This window comes from Lissotriton helveticus, chromosome 11, assembly GCF_964261635.1.
Source record: "Lissotriton helveticus chromosome 11, aLisHel1.1, whole genome shotgun sequence".
NCBI classification, from domain to species: Eukaryota; Metazoa; Chordata; class Amphibia; order Caudata; family Salamandridae; genus Lissotriton; species Lissotriton helveticus.
This window is the reverse complement of record NC_136072.1, coordinates 1,155,281,733-1,155,301,900: the sequence shown is the minus strand read 5'-3', so window position 1 is coordinate 1,155,301,900 and position 20,168 is coordinate 1,155,281,733.

Sequence of the window (20,168 nt, the reverse complement as noted above, 5' to 3'; positions counted from 1 at the left end):
AGTACGACACCAGTGATCGCAATCACAATAATTAGATAACCTCTGGCCCGCATTTATATTATCTAATTAGACATCCATGGAGCCTTCACAATGTATTACCAGCGACTAATGAGCCCCCTTCAGTGGTAGACCACACATATGTATCTGATTTCCTGAAATGCCTCACACTACCTACCATCTATCCCCTGGAAAGGGAGGAACTAAACACCCCTCTCACGCTACAGGAGATCCGTGGTGCCATCAGGGGCAAAGCAACACAAAAGACCCCAGGCTTGGACGGATTACCCATTGAGTTTTATAAGGCTTTTGAGTCGCTGCTGGGCCCAAAAATTGCTAGAGGTGTGCTGCTCTGGGTGAGGGTTGCCTCCTGGGGTCCATGAAAGAGTTCCTGTTAGTGTCAATGGCTAAACCAGACAAAGACCAGTTAGAACTTACATCTTATCATCCACTCTCAATGCTAGGAACAGATTATAAGGTCCCGAGTAAAGTATTAGCGGTTCGACTGATGGAGCATATACCCCGTCTGGTACATGTTGACAGAACAGCTTTATCCCTGATAGGTCCACAACACTGAATGTCTGAAGACTGCATCGAGTGAAGGAGCAAGCCTCAACACAGTGGCCAGTGAAAGAACTATAACGAGTCGCTTTGAAGTTACATCACAGGCAGGGAAGGGTGGGACTGCTGCAGAGTTTTTAAAAAAATCACCCTGAAGGTGAGCGCAAAATTGGAGAGCTCAATTGGGACCCGTCTCAGCGCCTGCTTTTTGGAATTGCCGGGGCTGAGCACCAGCTGGACCCAGCCAACTTAAAGCCCTGTGTTGAAAGGAAGTTCACACAGCCATAAATCCAGGAAATAATAAGAAGGAGAACCAGATACATTACGAGCAGTTTATTGCGATGCAACTCCACTCCAGTACAAGATAAGAATGAACATAAGCGCTGCTAGCCCAACTTAACCAACTCCTCATACACACCGCATGCGGTACACATTCAAACATACACATTTCGCGTGGTTCACATTCAACCAACTCATCCCGCGTGGAATGTTGTTTGAAGTCGACATGAGTGCCTGCGCGCTCGTGTCTACTTCGAACAACAACACATAACACACCTCCCTCCTTTACTTTTTTTTGTTTTTTTAAATTAGAATTTAAGAAAGCACAACATCTTTGAACTTAACAGGTAATCTACGAATTCTTGAACTTCTAGTTGAGCATGCTGAAGCAGAAGTACATTGATCAGTAGTAGAAGATTCAGTACTTGAATTATTCACATAGTCTCCATTCACATCCAGAAATACATTCGAAGAATAATTCTCATTACAAGGTTCCTTCCTACCCTTAAAGATTGAAACTCTATTAAAATTCCAAACACTCCCATCATCCACTCGAACCGCGCTCTTAAACACTTCCACAACCTCCATGGGATTAGACCAAACAGACAACCCTTTCCGAACAGAACAGCCCTTCTTCAACCGTACTAGATATCCAACCTGAACAAAAGTGTTCCTTGCAGTTTTGTTTCCCATTAAATTATCCTTCATTTTCTTTTTATAAGCATCTACTTTATGACAAATTTCTTTAAAATCTATCTCAGCAATCTCTGCTTGTGTCTTATTCTCGTTCCTTAGCCACCATGGAACTAGTTTTGTACTGGGCTTGCGACCTCTCAATAATTCAAAAGGAGTCAACAAAGTGACAGCATTAGGAGTTGTCCTATAAGAGAGTAACATGGACTGCAACGCTTTGTTCCAACATAACCCACCTTTAATAGCCAGTTGAATTGCTTCTTTAACGACCCTATTAAACCTCTCAATTTGACCATTTGCCTCTGGATGAAAAACTGCAAGCCTTTTGTGAATTATACCACACCTCTTTAAATATTCTTCCATTTGTTTGCTAATAAACTGTGGACCATTGTTAGTGACAATCTCCTGAGGGATGCCCTCCCTACAAAAAACATCATCTAAAAATTGAATGATGGCATCAGAAGTGACTTCTCTAACCATCTTAATCTCTGGCCATTTAGAAAAATAATGTATAAGCACAATACCGAATGAATATTGATGCGGCAAAACACTGAAAGGACCTATTATATCTATCCCTAACTTGCTCCATGGTACAGCAGGTAAATCAACTGGTTGAGGAGTGGTAGTCAAGCCTTAGCTGATTTATCACTATTAGCACACAAATTACAAGACCTCTACATATGAATCAATCCCTGGCCACCAAATATTGTCCTTTAAACGTCTCCTGGTGATAGAAATGCCGAAATGTCCTTCGTGAGCAAAATCAACAAACATCTTCCTGAGGCCAAAAGGTTGAATAAATTTATCCCCCCTTAAAATAATGTCATTCTCAATAGCTAATTCATCTCGAACTTTGTAATAACTAGCTAAGCTCCCTATGAGCTTCTTCTCTTCAGGCCAATCACTTAATATAAACTTCTTTACTTCCTTAAGTTCTTGGTCCTTTTCTATTTCTTCATTCCATAAATGTTCGTGAACAATGGAATTGTCCTCGGACAACAAATTCACATCACGCACAACATGAGCCACTTCACATTCATCAGTATCATCACTGTCTGATTATTTGTATGGAAGAGGTAACCTTGACATACAGTCGGCATGAACATTAGTTTTACCGGGAACATACTCCAAGGAATACTGGAAATTTTGTAATCTTGATGACAATCTAGCTAGTCTAGATGACAATGTGCGCCCGCCACCAGGTGACAATATGTGAACCAAAGGCTTATGGTCAGACATGATGGTAAATTTTGTCCCCCATAAAAATGGTCTTAAATGCTCATCACCCCAAACACATGCTAATAGCTCTCTTTCAATCACAGAATAGTGACGTTCAGACTCCCTCAATGTCCTTGAGGCGTATGCCACAATCCATTCTTTACCCCATTCTTCATGAATCAGTACAGCACCTAACCCACAATTGCTCGCATCAACCATAACAATACAACGTTTGCCAATTACAAAAGGTTTAAGACAAGGAGCTTTGGTAATCATCTCCTTAACAGTTGAAAATGTTGTTGTCATAGTGTCAGTCCATATGAATTTCACTTTTTTTTAGTTGATTCCTAAATGGTTCAATGATGGTTGCATAATTTGGAATGAACTTGGCATAAAACTCTACCAAACCTAGAAAAGCGACTAATTGTTCTTTCTTCTCAGGAATGGGAGCTTTACTGATGTTCTCCAAATGTGACATTTTGGGTTTGATTCCATCTCCACTGATGCTGTGTCCCAAATATTCTACTTCTTGTTTTTTGAATTTGCATTTTTGTGCGCGAAGTGTAAGACCTTTATTTGATAAAGCATTGAGGACCTTCATTAAGTTATGATCATGTTCATCATCATTTTTTCCAAAGACTAGAATATCGTCTTGGAATGCTATAGCGCCAGTAAGCCCTTCTAGAGTTTCTTTCATCAGCCTTTGGAACACAGCCGCTGCACTTGCTAAGCCGAAAGGCATTCTGCAAAATCTATACAAACCTTCTGGCGTTATGAATGCTGTCAAATCTTTTGATTCCTCATGGAGTAGAACTTGGTGGTATGCACTAGTTAAACCCAGACATGAAAATACTTGTGCATCAGCTAATGTGGAGACCATTTCATGTAAATTGGGAAGTGGATGTGAATCCACACAAATTGCATTGTTCAAACTGCGCAAGTCTATGCATAAACGAAGGTCCCTTCCAGATTTGATGGAAATAACGACTGGTGAAACCCAAGGAGAAGACTCTATTGGCTCAATGATCTTCGTAGCACACACATCATCAAGCTTTACCTTTAACTTGTTTCTCTAAGACAAAGGATCATTTCTAACTTTATGATGTACCGGTATGGCATTTGCAGGAACCTTTATGCGATGTTTAACACCTTTGTACTCACCTAATTTGTCACTGAATAATGTGGGAAACTCATTTTTAATTCTAGAAACAAGACACAGATCATTAGACTTGACCAAACTTGGCTTAGTAACATTTGTATCCACAGAATATACCGGAGGATCAGCATTGGGATCTAATTTTATGCCAAGTTTCTCTTGATGTGGCCAGCCCAAAAGTGATTGTCACACTTTAGTAACATAAATTTTCCCATGTGTTTTGCGTTCATGGAAGTTCAAATCAGCAATAAAATACCCAATAAGTTCTAGTTTAGGGCCAGTATAACCACTTGGTGAAATATCAGGGTGTATGAGTTTGACGTCAGGTCAATTAGAGCAAACAAGATCATGAGACAGAATGGTATACCACGAACAAGAATCCACTAATTCTTTTGTAGAAATTCTATTAATGATAACATCACATGAAGGACATTTTTTTAGTGCTTGACTCTTTAGTTAAACAAAGTATAGTATTCACATCATAATCAGATGATTCTTCGTATTCTTTGGATGACATTAACTCTTCTTGGAGCTGACCTACAAACTCTAGGAAAATGTCCTTTCTTATTACATCTGGCACATACTTTTTCCAAGGCAGGACATGACCTAGAATTCCCTAGATGATAACTACTACCACATCTGAAACAATAGACACTATTCCACTTGCTGTCAGGTTTTTGCCACTTATTCTTAGTTTCAGTTTTCTGATTGTTTTCCCTTCTTTGAGTTGAGAATTTTTTTTTTATCAATTTCTTTTTGCTTATCATTTTCCTTGTTGACAACATGTATATCAGACTTATTGCACAATCTGATTTCATCAACACCTTTCTCTGAATGCTCAATAGATTCTGCTATGTCAATAGCTGCATTAAGTGACATATCTGAAGTTGTCCACAATCTTTCTTGTATTTTTTATTATTGGTACGCATGAGAATTTGATCTCTTAAAACTTGGTCATAGTTGATATGTTGAAAATCACATGTAACTGCTAATGCTCTCAAGGCTGAAACATAATTGTCAATAGTTTCATCTGGTTTTTGTTTTCTTGAGTAAAATTTGAATCTTTCCATAACTATGTTTATTTTCTTCCCATAACGAATAGACAGTTGTTTGGAAGCAATTTGGTACACATTCAGATTAGATGTATCAGTCAAAGGGGGTACATTTTTATATTCTTTAAGAGCAATACCTCCCAGACAATGTTTGAGTAAGGCTAATTTCCTGTCCGGTTCACATTCTTCCCCTTCTAAGACATCAGCATACACAAGAAACAATGCCTCCCATATGTCCCATTCAATTTGTGGTTCACCTGGTAAATTAAGAAAGGATGGAGGAGCTTGAATACCTGACATGACTTATACCTTTACACTCCAGAAAGTCAGTGATGCCAAGTATGGTTAATAATGTGTGCATGTCACAGAAGATATATGGAAGTATTTAAACAGTAATTACCATGACACCCGTAATGTGTGCGTGTCACAGAAGAAATGCCCTCATAGACATAATTCACTCCTCAGTCATAGCGCTCAATGACAATAGTATCGATGTGGCAGCGATGAAAATACTCACGAGAATGTTGGCAAATCGCGTTTAAATTCCCCAGCCAATTACAAAGTGCTGAGGAAACCGGGCTTTACAACAGCGTGTGTTCATAAGACAGGAACACGAGTTAACCCGGCGCCAAGCTTTGCGAGAGTAACAGTCAATAGCAATTTGTTGAAGGTGTGTAATAGCTTCAAAACACACGTCCGGTCAACCAATGGAATTTCATGTAGCGTTGACAGAAATCTCTGACAGCCAGTGAACATCCTTCTTTAATGAATTTCTTTCCTCCGTGATTAATTATATAATTCCGAGCAATGGGTACATTTCCGATCGTCGCCAGTGTTGAAAGGAAGTTCACACAGCCATAAATCCAGAAAATAATAAGAAGGAGAACTAGGTACAGTACGAGCAGTTTATTGCGATGCAACGCCACTCCAGTACAAGATAAGCATGAACATAACCGCTGCTAGCCCAACTTAACCAACTCCTCATACACACCGCACGCGGTACACATTCAAACATACACATTTCACGTGGTCCACATTCAACCAACTCATCCCGCGTGGAATGTTGTTCGAAGTCGACACGAGTGCGTGCGCGCTTGTGTCTACTTCAAACAACAACACATAACACACTGCCTCTGACCTTATTGTTGTAGCTTTCCCCATCATCTTTGCTCTTATGGTGAGATAACTTGTTAAGGGGTTCAGTAGGTTCCATCTGCCCATTGCTACCAGGTTGTTACCCCTGAGGTGTGTTACCTCTGTGTCGGGGAGGGGATGGGTCCAGGTGGGCCTCTTGCTACAAGGGCCGTCTTCATAATTTGTCTGAACTGGTACATTCTTATATACTCCCCATCGCTGTGCTTAAACAGCGAGCTCTCTCCACCTGACCGGATCTCAAGCAGTGCTTAATTTGAGCTGGTGGTGACCGGTGCTCAGCACCGGCACTTAATTATCAATACCGGCACCTACACCACTTGGTGGCGCTGTCTCTTTGAGTGTAAGAAAAGTTCTTTTCAAATTCGGTATACAACAAAAATGACTGGTACCTGCCCTCCATGCCCTTGTTAGATCTTTGGGTAGTCGAGATTAGTCTGAGTTGCCCTACTTGTGTAGGGTTTGAGGGTTAGTAGTTGTGTTGGTACTGGCATTGGCAGTGCTGGCAGGGGCAGTAGCTGGTGCAGGCTGAAGTGGTCTCCTGAGAACAGCCTTGGCACTCAACTTTCTAAAAAATGATTCACTGATCTCAAGGTAAACTCACACCAGCCGTGTGAAATGTGCCACTGCCGCTATTTGCACTTGGGTTCAGGTCCTGCTCTTCCCACTGTCGAATGATCCATCCCCCTCTGCATCTTTTCTGCATTCCGCAAGATCCCTACCCCCGGTTATTCCTTGAAACCTCTCCATGAGGTTACTATATCTGACCATTAACTTTGATGCCAGTGTGTTGCCAACAAGGGCACTTAGGTCCAGTCTACCAGTTTCCATAAGCATCGGGAAGGGGTCTCATCTCCACGTCTGCATAGGGTGCCAGCTCCAGAATTTCAACTAATCAGGATTTATTAAACCACGACAAATCACCCGTGGCGGTCTCAAGGTGCTGGAGTTGCTAGCTGCTTCGTGTTGTTCCATTCATTAGAACACCCAGGTTGTAAGCCCTTTCCTGAATTATCAGTGTGATGAGGTGGTCCGAAGGTGCAGGGGAGGGTCTCTCCAGGATTTGGCCCCCAGGTGAGAGAAGGATGTCTGTGAGGAAGAGGTAGGTGAATCGCAGGTGTCTGGTCGGTTGGTGAAATGTAATTCATTTGTTGGTGTATGCTGGTCCTTCATTGTGCAGGGATTTGTATGAGTGGGTCAACATCTTGAACTGGCATCCTTTCTGGATTGGGAGCCAGTGTAGTTTCTTGAGATGCGGTGTGATGCAGGTCCGTCTGGGGAGTTCACGGCTGAGACATGGGTCTGTCTGGGGAGGGTGAGAGAGAACGTCTGCCACTGAGTTAAACTTTGCCTACTACATGCCCTGCCTTCAAATCTACGATGCCCTGCAGCTGGTGCCTCACTACCTACCTCAACAGGTTTAGGAAATCCTTGAGCAGTTTGCTGATCCATTTTTTATGAATGGTACAACCCCTTCATTTTATAACCTTAGTATGACCTTATTTCTTACCTGATCCAACCACATGTGCACTGCCGCCACTATTGGAAATAGTTCGAAAAGTGCTATGTTTTATGAGCCCCTTTGCTCTACAGCCTGCTGTCTACCCTCCCATACACTATGCCTTGCCCATAATGATGACAATCCCCTTGCTGCCCACCACATCTGTGTACAGTGCCAGCTGCCTGGAAGGCGCCCATGGGTCCCTCCATGTCAGGGTTCTGTTGAACCTTGTTAAGAATTCTTCAAACATTCCCCTTCAGTTGGCAGCAACAATGGCTACTGCTACCGCTGCCTGCTGTTTTAGGGCCACAGACCCTTGGCGATAGGGCAGCTTGACTGGACGGTGGTCTCCCATTGGCCTGCCCTTCACCCACTCACTGCACTTCCTTTCACTTGCATTTTTTCTTTCTTTCCTTTCCTCAGAAGGGGAGGGTGTGAATGACCTACCCCTTGCGAGGGTAGGGATACAGGAGGGAAGGAGACCTGATAGACCAGCAGTGGGGGTTCTCCTCTGGCAGCTCCATGTCTCTTCATTTCCCTGTGACCTTCACTCTGGGCCGTATGTATGAAAATCTGAATTTGCGATTCTCAAAATGCGATTTTTTGTGAATCGCATTTTGAGAATCGCAAAATGCAACGTAAATAAAAGTCCTCAAAATGTTTGCGATTACCATTTGTAGGAGAGTAGGGTCTGCTTCCTATGGTTACCCCCACTTTTTGCTGTGATTCTCTGGTTTTTCACCTTTGGTCTGGCTGTGGCTCTGCTAATCAGGCCCACAGCCTAGCTGTTCTCTCTCTAAATTGATACCATGTACTTTAGGTACATACCAGATTGGTTGCTGGGTCACCCTTGTGAGCCCCTGTATAGTGTACCCTAGGTACCCAGGGCATAGGTGCATCCTAGGCCTACCAGGGGCTGCAGCATGTATTGAGCCACCTCTGGTTTGCCTTTCAAACTGACACCACAGGTCTGTTCACACAGCCTGGGTAAGGTGGTGTAATCACCCCTTACTTAGGCATAGTATATCTATATCTACCTTATATATAGACACATAGTAGCCTATAAGCCACTCCTATGGCAGGCCTTAACAATCCTGGAGGCAGAGTGCTTGGTTTTATGTGAGAAGGTGCCCTAGCATGAGCTGAGCCCCTCTGCAGCTTTCGGAACCATGTCATTATAGCTGTTCTATGATATAGCCATACCATATACTCTTAAGTGCATTATAATCCTCGAGGTTAATGCTAACTTTGGTTTGGCTTTATCGAAACATGTTGTGTAAGGTGTCAAACACTTTGGTAATACTACCCCCCCCCCCGCCAATCCTGGCGGCGGGGTTAGCATTCCACCCTTCTAGAGGGAGAAGACATCTAGTTACTGGTAAACCCGGTTAAAGTTAAACAGAGCCTCAGCATCACAAAATGGATGCTGCTACCACATACACGAGTCTGCCCTCCTGCTGCTGGATGAAACTCTGGCAGGGGAGGCCTGGACAATAGGTTTCTTGTCCAGGGAGGTGCTGGCACCTCCCTAGACAGGCTTTAGTGTATTGGGGCAGGGAGGGCTGAATTCAGTGAATGCTTTCCAGACACTACCTGGGGCACACAAGGTGCTCCATGCATAGCTCAGTTCAAACTAGTTGCTGGGGCACTCAGCCCCAGCTCTTGCGTGAAACTGGACCAAGGGAAAGGGGTGTTACCACCCCCTTCCCAGGTCCACCCATAGGAGGGACCTTACAGGTAGTCCAACCCCTAAACTTAGAATAAGTATAGGAGCTGTGTCCCTAGGACTTTAGATTATCCTGGACGAAACTTTGAAAAATAAATCCTGGACCATTTAGACTGGAAGACCGAAGACATCTCCCTTGTAGTCAAGGAGTGACCACCCTGTTCAAACAGGCACCAACAGCAACTTTGCTGGTCTGCATTTTTGAGGCTCCCGCCAGATCCTGAAGAATCTGCGACACAGGACATGGACTTCCAGATATCTCTCACCCTGACCTTCACTCACAGCAAAGCTGAGACCCGTGGCGGATACGAAACGAGAGACGTGGGACCGGAACTCCTGGACATCCTGCATTTTGCTAACTGCATTGGCTCCTGAGGTATCTCGCAGTTGTGCATTGGGGTACGACAAGCCCCAGCCCCGAGCACCATTTGCACCGAAGCTCAGGCCCCCACACACTCTGCGAGTGTCCCGTGGGGCCCACTTTTGCATTTCAGTTTGACGCGTCTTCCCGGTTCCTAGTCCGTTGGCTAGTAAGCCCCCTGAAGACTTACTTTTGAATCTAACTTGCTTTCCTGGTTGCTCCAGGCTTGCTCCAGCTTCCCTACAAAGGAGAAGCGCCACAGACCTTGCTGGTCTGCACCAAAGCCAATCTCGACATCTTGCGTGGATTGCGTTTGCCAAGGCTTGTTGGGTCCAATCTGGATACCGACACCGCAGTCAACTAGATCCTTTGTGAAACAGCTCGAATCCAGCTCCTGGTCATCGTCGACACCTCCTGGACCTCGTGGCTGAAGAAACAAACGTCACCTTTTCACCTGAAATCACCCGACATTGGCTGGCAGCTTTCCAACGCCATCCTGGTCACTGGCAAGTGACCCAGACTCTGTCCCTTCTGCTTTCAGTTTCTTCAGATCTTCGATCCACCCTTGGATCCACCCGGACACTTTTCCTCTGGTCGCATGCAGCACTTCTTTGCAGCTCTCCATTGAAAACGATGACGAAACCCGACACCAAAAGGCACCTATGCACCCGGCTTCTCTGGGTGAGGTAACACGAGTACTCTGGTGCTCCCATGGGTCTTGACTCACGAAGTGTCCTAGTTTAAATGGATTCCATCGTAGTCCATCCAGAAGTGTCCTTAAATTGTAAATTTGTAACTTGTTTGTTTCCCATAGAAAGTCAATGGTAACCCGCAGCTGTGTTTAGACACTGCGCGCGTCTCCCGTGGGCCTCCTACTTCCTAACCTTTGGTTGTTCCTAGAATCCCCAGTGATTCCCTAGGCCTAAGGCCTGCTTTCTATCTCAGACGTGGTTCTTATACCACTATTTTAGTATATGATTTTGAGGCCCCTAGGGCAAAACGTATACTGCAACTTATAGTATGCTAATTAAGTAGCGTGTATTGTACTCTTACCTCTGACCTCATAAAGAGTGCAGAGGGGTTGTGTTTAGAATAAATACATATATATTTGATATATACCTTGTGGGGTGTACTTTCATTTGGTACTCAAGGGATTACAATTGGTAAAACAACTTGCTTAATAGGCTCTCTGAAGTCTTAGCCTGATGACTGCTGGTCCACGCTACCACTAGGATAGCTTTCTATAAGGTTGACTTTACAACCACCATCAATAAGGGTCGATTAGACTGGTGCAAGGTGCCCACTAGAACTCGTGGACATCATATGCCAGGCTAACTTCTCACACCATTAATTCGCATAATTCGTCTGTGAACTCTCTATTAGCGATTGCGAAATCGCAAATAAGGAATCGCTAAAATAGAGAATCTGCAATTCAGGTGCAGCTTGATGACATCACACCCAGGAAGTGTGACTGCCCTTGCTGGTCCTGATTGCCTGAGGCTGGGAGGAGAAGCAATCCACTTTTACTGCAACTCCAACAAATTCAAATGGATCCCCGGGAAAAAGAAAAGGATAAGGAGGAGGCTGGGAGGAAAAAGAAGCAAAAGTTCAGTGTGAGTGTGAGCAATGTAGAATCTGAAGAAGTAAATCAGTAAAGGCAAACAACGCTAGACAGTACTTAGCTAAGCCACATTTAGAAAGCTTTATTCAGTGAACAATGTGAAGCAGAACACACAATTAAAATGTGCCTTTTCATTTAGAGTTCCACCTGAAACACAGGATGACAGTCCAGTACAGAGGACCAGGCAGGGCAAGAGGACACAGAACAAACCACACTGCCAACACCTGTCCTACCGAGACAGCATCACGTTGTGCCTCCACTTCCACTGTTATAGGGATAACAAGAGTCCATAGGGGATGAGACCCAGCCAGGCCAGGGACAGCGTGCAGAACAGGTCCAAGAATAGCCCCATGTGCACTGTAGGAAAGAAACATGCAGGAGACGCAGGCCAAGGGCAATCACCAGCGCAACTGCTGTTGAGGATCACAAGGTGTATGCCGGACTGGAAGGCACCATGATAAAGGTACAGCGCCTGCAAATGAAATCAATGAGGTCAATACACCGGCAGCTGGACTCTGTGAACCATGACCTGAGTGACATGAAGGAGGGCATCAGGGAAATGACTGGTGCAATTAAAGAACTGTGTGCCATTGTGAGAAGTTGGCCTGATGTGCAGTGCTCACTATTCTAGTGATCACTATATATCAGTCCAAACAACCCTTATTGATGATTGGTTGTAAGTCAACCTTATAGACCAGCTATCCTAGTAGCATGGATACGAGCAGTCTAAGGCTAAGACTCTAGAGGGCGTGTTAAGCCAGCTGTTTTACCATCACATTACCCCTTGAACACCCAGTGAAAGGACACCACACAAGTTGTTATGAAAATAAACAGTGTATTTATTTATAACAAGACTACCCTGGCTCTTTATGAGACAGGGAGCTAAGCACACAACAAAACTCTTACGAAAATACTTTAAGTTAGCACGTTATACACAAATGCCCGAGGGGCACGAAAAACCATATACTTTAAAAGTGGAATGCGAATTACTAGCAGGTAAGTAACAGTTCTAATAGGCTTTGGAATCGCTAGGACTGGACTAGGGAATCGTTAGATTACTACTAGGAGACCCAGGGGACTCGGGTGCAGAGTGTGCACTCTCACGCGGGATGCGGGACAAAGTCTATGGAGGCTAGTAAAGGCAAAGTTAGTGTTCACGGGCGAACCCGACCTGGTGGGAAGAAAACGACAGTGGATCCTGACCCTTGGATAGTGAGGCTATGCTGGGACACCGGAGTGCCGAAGTTACCTAGCCCAGGGGCTGCAGCTGCATAGGTCTGAAAAGACGTCGGGGATCTCGTTGCCGGACCAGGAGCCTGGAAGGAAGAAGTTGCTGGCAGGCGACCAGTGAAGAAAAGTTCGATGGATCCAAGCCTGGATCAAGGAAGAAGAAAACCTGAAAGCAGAGGGGACCAAGTTCTTGAATCACTAGCCAGTGATTAAGTGGGCACCAGGATGGCACCGGGCGAAGTCACCGCAGTCAGGTGAGTGGGCGCTGCTGGGCTCTGCAGTCTCTCGGACCAGGAGGCGTTGTCGGCGACCAGGATGGAGGTGCGAGCTGTCCCACGAAGGTTCTTGCTGTCGACGTCGCTGGACCCAGGATTGGGCAACAAGTCTTGGCAAATGCAAGGCCCACGCGGTGGACCTAAAATGGCGTCTTGGGCGGACCCGGAGGGTCCAGGGTACTTCTCCGATGGAGGGAAGCAAGGGCCAGTCTGGAGCAACCAGACCAGCAGCAGAAATGTCGTCGGGCGTCGTCAGGAAGGCCACAAGCCAGCGGGCTAGTAGCCAAACAACGCGGTGAGCAGTAAAAAGCAGAAGGGCCCCACGCAGATCGTGGAGATGCTGGGGGGCTGCTCTTCGGTGCTGGAGCTGCTCAGGGTGGGGGCTTCTCGGACCCCAAAGCACTCACCAGGAATTCACTCGGCGGGCTTGCTGGAAAGAAGTCGGGCAGTCTTGCAGATGGCCGGTCCCTTGAGGTCTCGTCGCACCCACGGTTCTCAGCTGGGCTGTAGAGGTGGGTAGAGGTCAGAGGTGCCAGGGAAGCCGGTTCTCGTCGAGCTGGGCAGTCGGATTCCGGAGGAAGGACTTGCAGCAGACCGCAGTGTTCTTAGATGGTGCCTGCGGATGCAGGGTGACTACTCCTTAGTCACAAGGGAGAAATCTTAGGAAGAAGTCTTGAGTTCCTTTCGCAGAAAGTAGTTTCAGGATTCAAAGATGATCTGATTTGGAAGGGGGCCAGTTCCTACCTTTATCCTGTAAAAGGGGGCTGGCACGCGACTAGGTCCTGCCCTATGGGTGGGACCAGGAGGGGGGTGGTTACACCCACTTCCTTGGCGGGCTTTTCCCCAGCACAGGGTCTGGAGTGACCCTGGAACTGGTTCCAGCCAGCCTATGCACAGTGAGCACCGGGGTGCCACGTGCAGTCACCTTCCTCTAAAGCCCTGCCTACCTACAATACACAAAACCCTGTCTGGGACGGTGCTGGCACCGCCCCTGGCAGGAAACCCTTTGTCCTTATCTCCTGCTCTGGGAGGACTCCCAGCAGCAGGAGGGCAGACTTGTGTCTCGGTGGCAGCATCCATTTTGTGGATGCTAAGGCTCTGTCTGACTTTAACCGGGGTTAGGGGTTACATACATGTCGTGTCCCTCTAGAAGGGTGGAATGCTAACCCCGTCGCCAGAATTGGCGAGGGGTTAGTATTCCAATTCGTATGACACCTTACTCGACATGTTTTGATAAAGCGATACCAGAGTTGGCATATAACCGCGAGGATTATAATGCACTTAAGAGTATATGGTATGCGATATCATGGAAACGGCTAAGGGATGGATCCCGAAAGCCGCAGACAGGCTCAGCTCATGCCAGAGCACCATCTCACACGATTCCAAGCACTCTGCCTTCAGGATTGTTAAGGCCTGCCATAGGAGTGACTGATAGGAGATCTGTGTGTCCATTTTAGGGTTAGATATAGGTATACTATATCTAAAGCAAAGGGTGATTACACCACCTTGCCCCAGCTGTCAAGCAGCCAGTTGTGTCAGATTTGGATGGCCAGCCAGGGGTGGCATAATACATGCTGCAGCCCCTGGTAGGCCCTGGGTACACCTATGCCCTGGGTACCTAAGGTACACTGTACAGGGGCTGATAAGGTGACTCAGTATCCAATTTAGATATGTACCTAAGGTACATGGAATCCCTTTTACAGAGAGAGCAGTAGGCCTGGGGTCCTGAATAGCAGGGCCCCAGGTCAACTAAGTCAGAAAACCAGCAAAACACCAGGCAAAAAGTTGGGGGCAACCATAGTCAGGGCTCTACCTTCCTACATAACCCCCCCCCCAAACGAAAGGAGATAAGGCTAGCCTTGCCAGGTAAGCCTATATTGCCTGAGTGGCCATATAAGGAAGTACCAGCACTGGCATGGTTACCCCCTATCTCATGGTCCACTAGGCAATCCCTCACCCTAAGGGTATCTGAGGGTCTCCACCATAGGGAATCTCTACCTGTGGTGTGTTTTGTCAAAGAAAAAGGCTGGTGCTGAAATGGAGTACTGAAGTGAGGCTCCACTAATTGTGGGCTCAGCTTCCTCCAATCATTTTCCACCATAGAGGCCTTTCTTTCCAAGACTGAGTTGTTTTGGGCTCTCAGGGTCAACCTCTGGCTACCTACAGCTGGAGGTTGGGTCCCTCTGTTTGGCTTACTGGAGGGACAGGTCAGGTCTGGGGCCCTCAGGTCCCAAGTGTGGCTGTGCCCAACAGTGTCCATCTGTGGGAGGTCCCTAACTAATTTTAAGGGGGATCCCTCAGGAGTGTGTTTTATTTTCACTTGGCTAGGACTACTAGCTTCAGTGCCCTTAATCTGCTGATTGGGAAATTCTTTTGGACAGGGGGCCCCTTGGGGTCCACCACTGGCCTCCCTGACCTCCACAGCCCTGGGCTGACTGAGGCAGGGTAGAGAGGGGCAGGTTACCTGCTCCAGACTGGGTCCCACCTTGGAAGGGTCCACTGACATCAGGGGTTCTGCCAGGCTAGGCCTGACTACCTCTGTGGCAGTTTCTTCACAAGGGGTCAGATCATATCCCTGACGAGGCTGATCTTTTCCTAAAGTCTGGTGGGAGGGAGATTTCTCTTCCTCCTCAATGCTCTCTGTCTGAGTGGAGTGATCCATAGTTTCAGGCTTCACAACACTATCATCTGTCTGAGTTTGAGCTGTGGCCATCACAACTCTCCCAACCTTTTCAGGAGGGGGCTCAGTTTGGGTGTGGGCTGTTACCATGACAGCCTTGACAACCTGTTCTGGGAAGGAAGTTGTCTGAGATTGGGTTGTGACTGGCACAACCCTCCTGACCTGTTCAGGGAGGACATCTTGGACTGGGGCTGTGGCTATCACTGCCCCCCTAACCTTACCATGGGTGTTTACCATTTTAGAATGGGTTTCTTGCTCAACTTCAGCCCAGGCTGAGAGCTCTAAATCATTCCCCAGTAGGCAATCTACAGGCAAGTTTGGTGACACTGCCACTCTCTTGTGGCCAGTGACACCTCCCCAGCTGAGATTGACCACTGCCATGGGATGATCTCTCTGCACTCCATCAATATTGGTCACCTGGTATGTGGCACCAGGTAAAAGTTGCCTTGAGGGGACTAGACTCTCAGTCACCATAGTGATGCTAGCCCCTGTATCTCTATAGGCCTCAACTTTTATACCATTGATGAGGGGCTCCTGTCTGTACTTGCCCAAAGTGTTGGGACAAGTTGTGAAGTTGGCAAACCCCATGCCAGTCTCACAGACAAGAGTATCTAAGTCAGGGGACCTGGTTAGGCCAGAGTCCCCAGGAACTCCCAAAGTAAATGCACCCAAATTCTTGGGGGCACTCCCACCACCTGGGGGATTACTACTAGTAGTAACAGGAGGTTTGGGAATGTTACTTGGGGGTATGTTTTCCTTATTGTTATTCTTGGGGCAACTGCTGTCAGTTTTTAAATGACCCACCGGTTTACAGGGATAACAATAAGGTTTCTTCTGGTTGTTGGAAGGATTCTGGGACCCACCCCCCTCAGAGGATTTTTGGGGCCCTGATGTGGTTTGATCTGTAGATTTATTCCCACCCTTCTCTTGAGGCTTGGTTGATTCCTTTTTCTGGTCACCACCTTGGTTCTTGGGCCTAATCCTGGTTCTGACCCATTTGTCTGCCCTCTTACCCAATTCTTGTGGAGAGGTCAGATCAGAGTCTACCAGGTGCTGGTGTAATAACTGGTTCTGACAATTATTTAAGACTTGCTCTCTCATAATTAGATTATACAATCCTTTGAAATCAGTAACCTTACTACCCAGTAGCCAGCCTTCCAAAGCCTTAGTGGCACAATCAACAAAGTCAGACCAGTCCTGAGACTGAGTTTTCTGGGTGTCTCTGAACAGCAACCTGTACTGCTCAGTGGTTAAACCAAACCCATCAACCAGTGCATTTTTCAGGACCTGGTAATCATTAGCATCCTCCACTCTTGTAGTGAGGAGCTTATCTCTACCTTTACCATCAAAGGAGAGCCACAGTATAGCTGCCCACTGACTCTGGGGAATGCACTGCACAGTGCAGGCCCTCTCCAGAGCAGCCATCCATTTCTGGATGTCATCCCCTTGCTTAAAGGGGGGCACTATCTTAGTCAGGTGTTTAGTATCTAAACCCTTCTCTCTATCTCTTGGGAGATTGCTGCCACCAGTGGGAGCTAGCCCACTCATCTGCTGCTCTCTAGCAAAGGCAAGCTTCTCTTTGGCCAGGGCAAGTTCTTCCCTTTCAATCCTCAGTTCAGCTTGTCTCATTCTAGCTTCATGCTCTTTTCTCTGAGGGGAAGTAAATCTCCTCTGTGGAGGATTCCTTCTCCCCTGAGAAGAGGCATTAGAGTGCAGAGATCTATTGGAGTCCCTAGAAAGAGATCTATCTCTCCTAACTCCAAGGTTAGGCCCACTTCGGGTTAGTACTGGGGGTCCCCCAGATCCTAGCCCAAGTAAGTCTAAGTTGGTCCTGGTTAGCCTTCTGACTACCTCAAGACCTTTGTCTACCTCATCCCCAGAGAGTTCCTCCTGATCCTCCTCCTCCTCAACTGCAGTAGCAGTGTTGGGGAGGTCTGGATCCCCAGAGGTTCCCTCTAAGGCTGGCATGTTCTCATGTAACTGAGAAAGCTTTCTGGCATCATATGTCTCTAAGAGACCTATCAGAAAGGGAATGGTGGGGTTAGACCCCTGCTTCAGTTTTCTGGAGACACAGATCTGTCTCATCTCCTGGAAACTGAGAGCTGCATATCTTGAAGTGACCTGTGGAGGGTCAACACTGACCAGGGGAGTCTCAGTAGAATCTCCCTGGGTAGACATGCTTTTCTAGTGAGGTGTAAGTGGTGCACTTACCTACACTATATGTTTGCCTACTGATCCCTTGCTAGAGTTGTAGTTTAGGGTGTGCTAGGCCCTAGGAGCTACAACAGCTGGTTCAGTAGAACTCAGAGTATTCTAAGCTAAGTTATATGTACCTTTAGTACTTATGTGATCTTTCACAAGATATTCTTAGGGCATGTGTGGTAAAACAACACCAAGCTCAAATCCCAACCGCTGCTCACCAATGTGAGAAGTTGGCCTGATGTGCAGTGCTCACTATTCTAGTGATCACTATATATCAGTCCAAACAACCCTTATTGATGATTGGTTGTAAGTCAACCTTATAGACCAGCTATCCTAGTAGCATGGATACGAGCAGTCTAAGGCTAAGACTCTAGAGGGCGTGTTAAGCCAGCTGTTTTACCATCACATTACCCCTTGAACACCCAGTGAAAGGACACCACACAAGTTGTTATGAAAATAAACAGTGTATTTATTTATAACAAGACTACCCTGGCTCTTTATGAGACAGGGAGCTAAGCACACAACAAAACTCTTACGAAAATACTTTAAGTTAGCACGTTATACACAAATGCCCGAGGGGCACGAAAAACCATATACTTTAAAAGTGGAATGCGAATTACTAGCAGGTAAGTAACAGTTCTAATAGGCTTTGGAATCGCTAGGACTGGACTAGGGAATCATTAGATTACTACTAGGAGACCCAGGGGACTCGGGTGCAGAGTGTGCACTCTCACGCGGGATGCGGGACAAAGTCTATGGAGGCTAGTAAAGGCAAAGTTAGTGTTCACGGGCGAACCCGACCTGGTGGGAAGAAAACGACAGTGGATCCTGACCCTTGGATAGTGAGGCTATGCTGGGACACCGGAGTGCCGAAGTTACCTAGCCCAGGGGCTGCAGCTGCATAGGTCTGAAAAGACGTCGGGGATCTCGTTGCCGGACCAGGAGCCTGGAAGGAAGAAGTTGCTGGCAGGCGACCAGTGAAGAAAAGTTCGATGGATCCAAGCCTGGATCAAGGAAGAAGAAAACCTGAAAGCAGAGGGGACCAAGTTCTTGAATCACTAGCCAGTGATTAAGTGGGCACCAGGATGGCACCGGGCGAAGTCACCGCAGTCAGGTGAGTGGGCGCTGCTGGGCTCTGCAGTCTCTCGGACCAGGAGGCGTTGTCGGCGACCAGGATGGAGGTGCGAGCTGTCCCACGAAGGTTCTTGCTGTCGACGTCGCTGGACCCAGGATTGGGCAACAAGTCTTGGCAAATGCAAGGCCCACGCGGTGGACCTAAAATGGCGTCTTGGGCGGACCCGGAGGGTCCAGGGTACTTCTCCGATGGAGGGAAGCAAGGGCCAGTCTGGAGCAACCAGACCAGCAGCAGAAATGTCGTCGGGCGTCGTCAGGAAGGCCACAAGCCAGCGGGCTAGTAGCCAAACAACGCGGTGAGCAGTAAAAAGCAGAAGGGCCCCACGCAGATCGTGGAGATGCTGGGGGGCTGCTCTTCGGTGCTGGAGCTGCTCAGGGTGGGGGCTTCTCGGACCCCAAAGCACTCACCAGGAATTCACTCGGCGGGCTTGCTGGAAAGAAGTCGGGCAGTCTTGCAGATGGCCGGTCCCTTGAGGTCTCGTCGCACCCACGGTTCTCAGCTGGGCTGTAGAGGTGGGTAGAGGTCAGAGGTGCCAGGGAAGCCGGTTCTCGTCGAGCTGGGCAGTCGGATTCCGGAGGAAGGACTTGCAGCAGACCGCAGTGTTCTTAGATGGTGCCTGCGGATGCAGGGTGACTACTCCTTAGTCACAAGGGAGAAATCTTAGGAAGAAGTCTTGAGTTCCTTTCGCAGAAAGTAGTTTCAGGATTCAAAGATGATCTGATTTGGAAGGGGGCCAGTTCCTACCTTTATCCTGTAAAAGGGGGCTGGCACGCGACTAGGTCCTGCCCTATGGGTGGGACCAGGAGGGGGGTGGTTACACCCACTTCCTTGGCGGGCTTTTCCCCAGCACAGGGTCTGGAGTGACCCTGGAACTGGTTCCAGACAGCCTATGCACAGTGAGCACCGGGGTGCCACGTGCAGTCACCTTCCTCTAAAGCCCTGCCTACCTACAATACACAAAACCCTGTCTGGGACGGTGCTGGCACCGCCCCTGGCAGGAAACCCTTTGTCCTTATCTCCTGCTCTGGGAGGACTCCCAGCAGCAGGAGGGCAGACTTGTGTCTCGGTGGCAGCATCCATTTTGTGGATGCTAAGGCTCTGTCTGACTTTAACCGGGGTTAGGGGTTACATACATGTCGTGTCCCTCTAGAAGGGTGGAATGCTAACCCCGTCGCCAGAATTGGCGAGGGGTTAGTATTCCAATTCGTATGACACCTTACTCGACATGTTTTGATAAAGCGATACCAGAGTTGGCATATAACCGCGAGGATTATAATGCACTTAAGAGTATATGGTATGCGATATCATGGAAACGGCTAAGGGATGGAT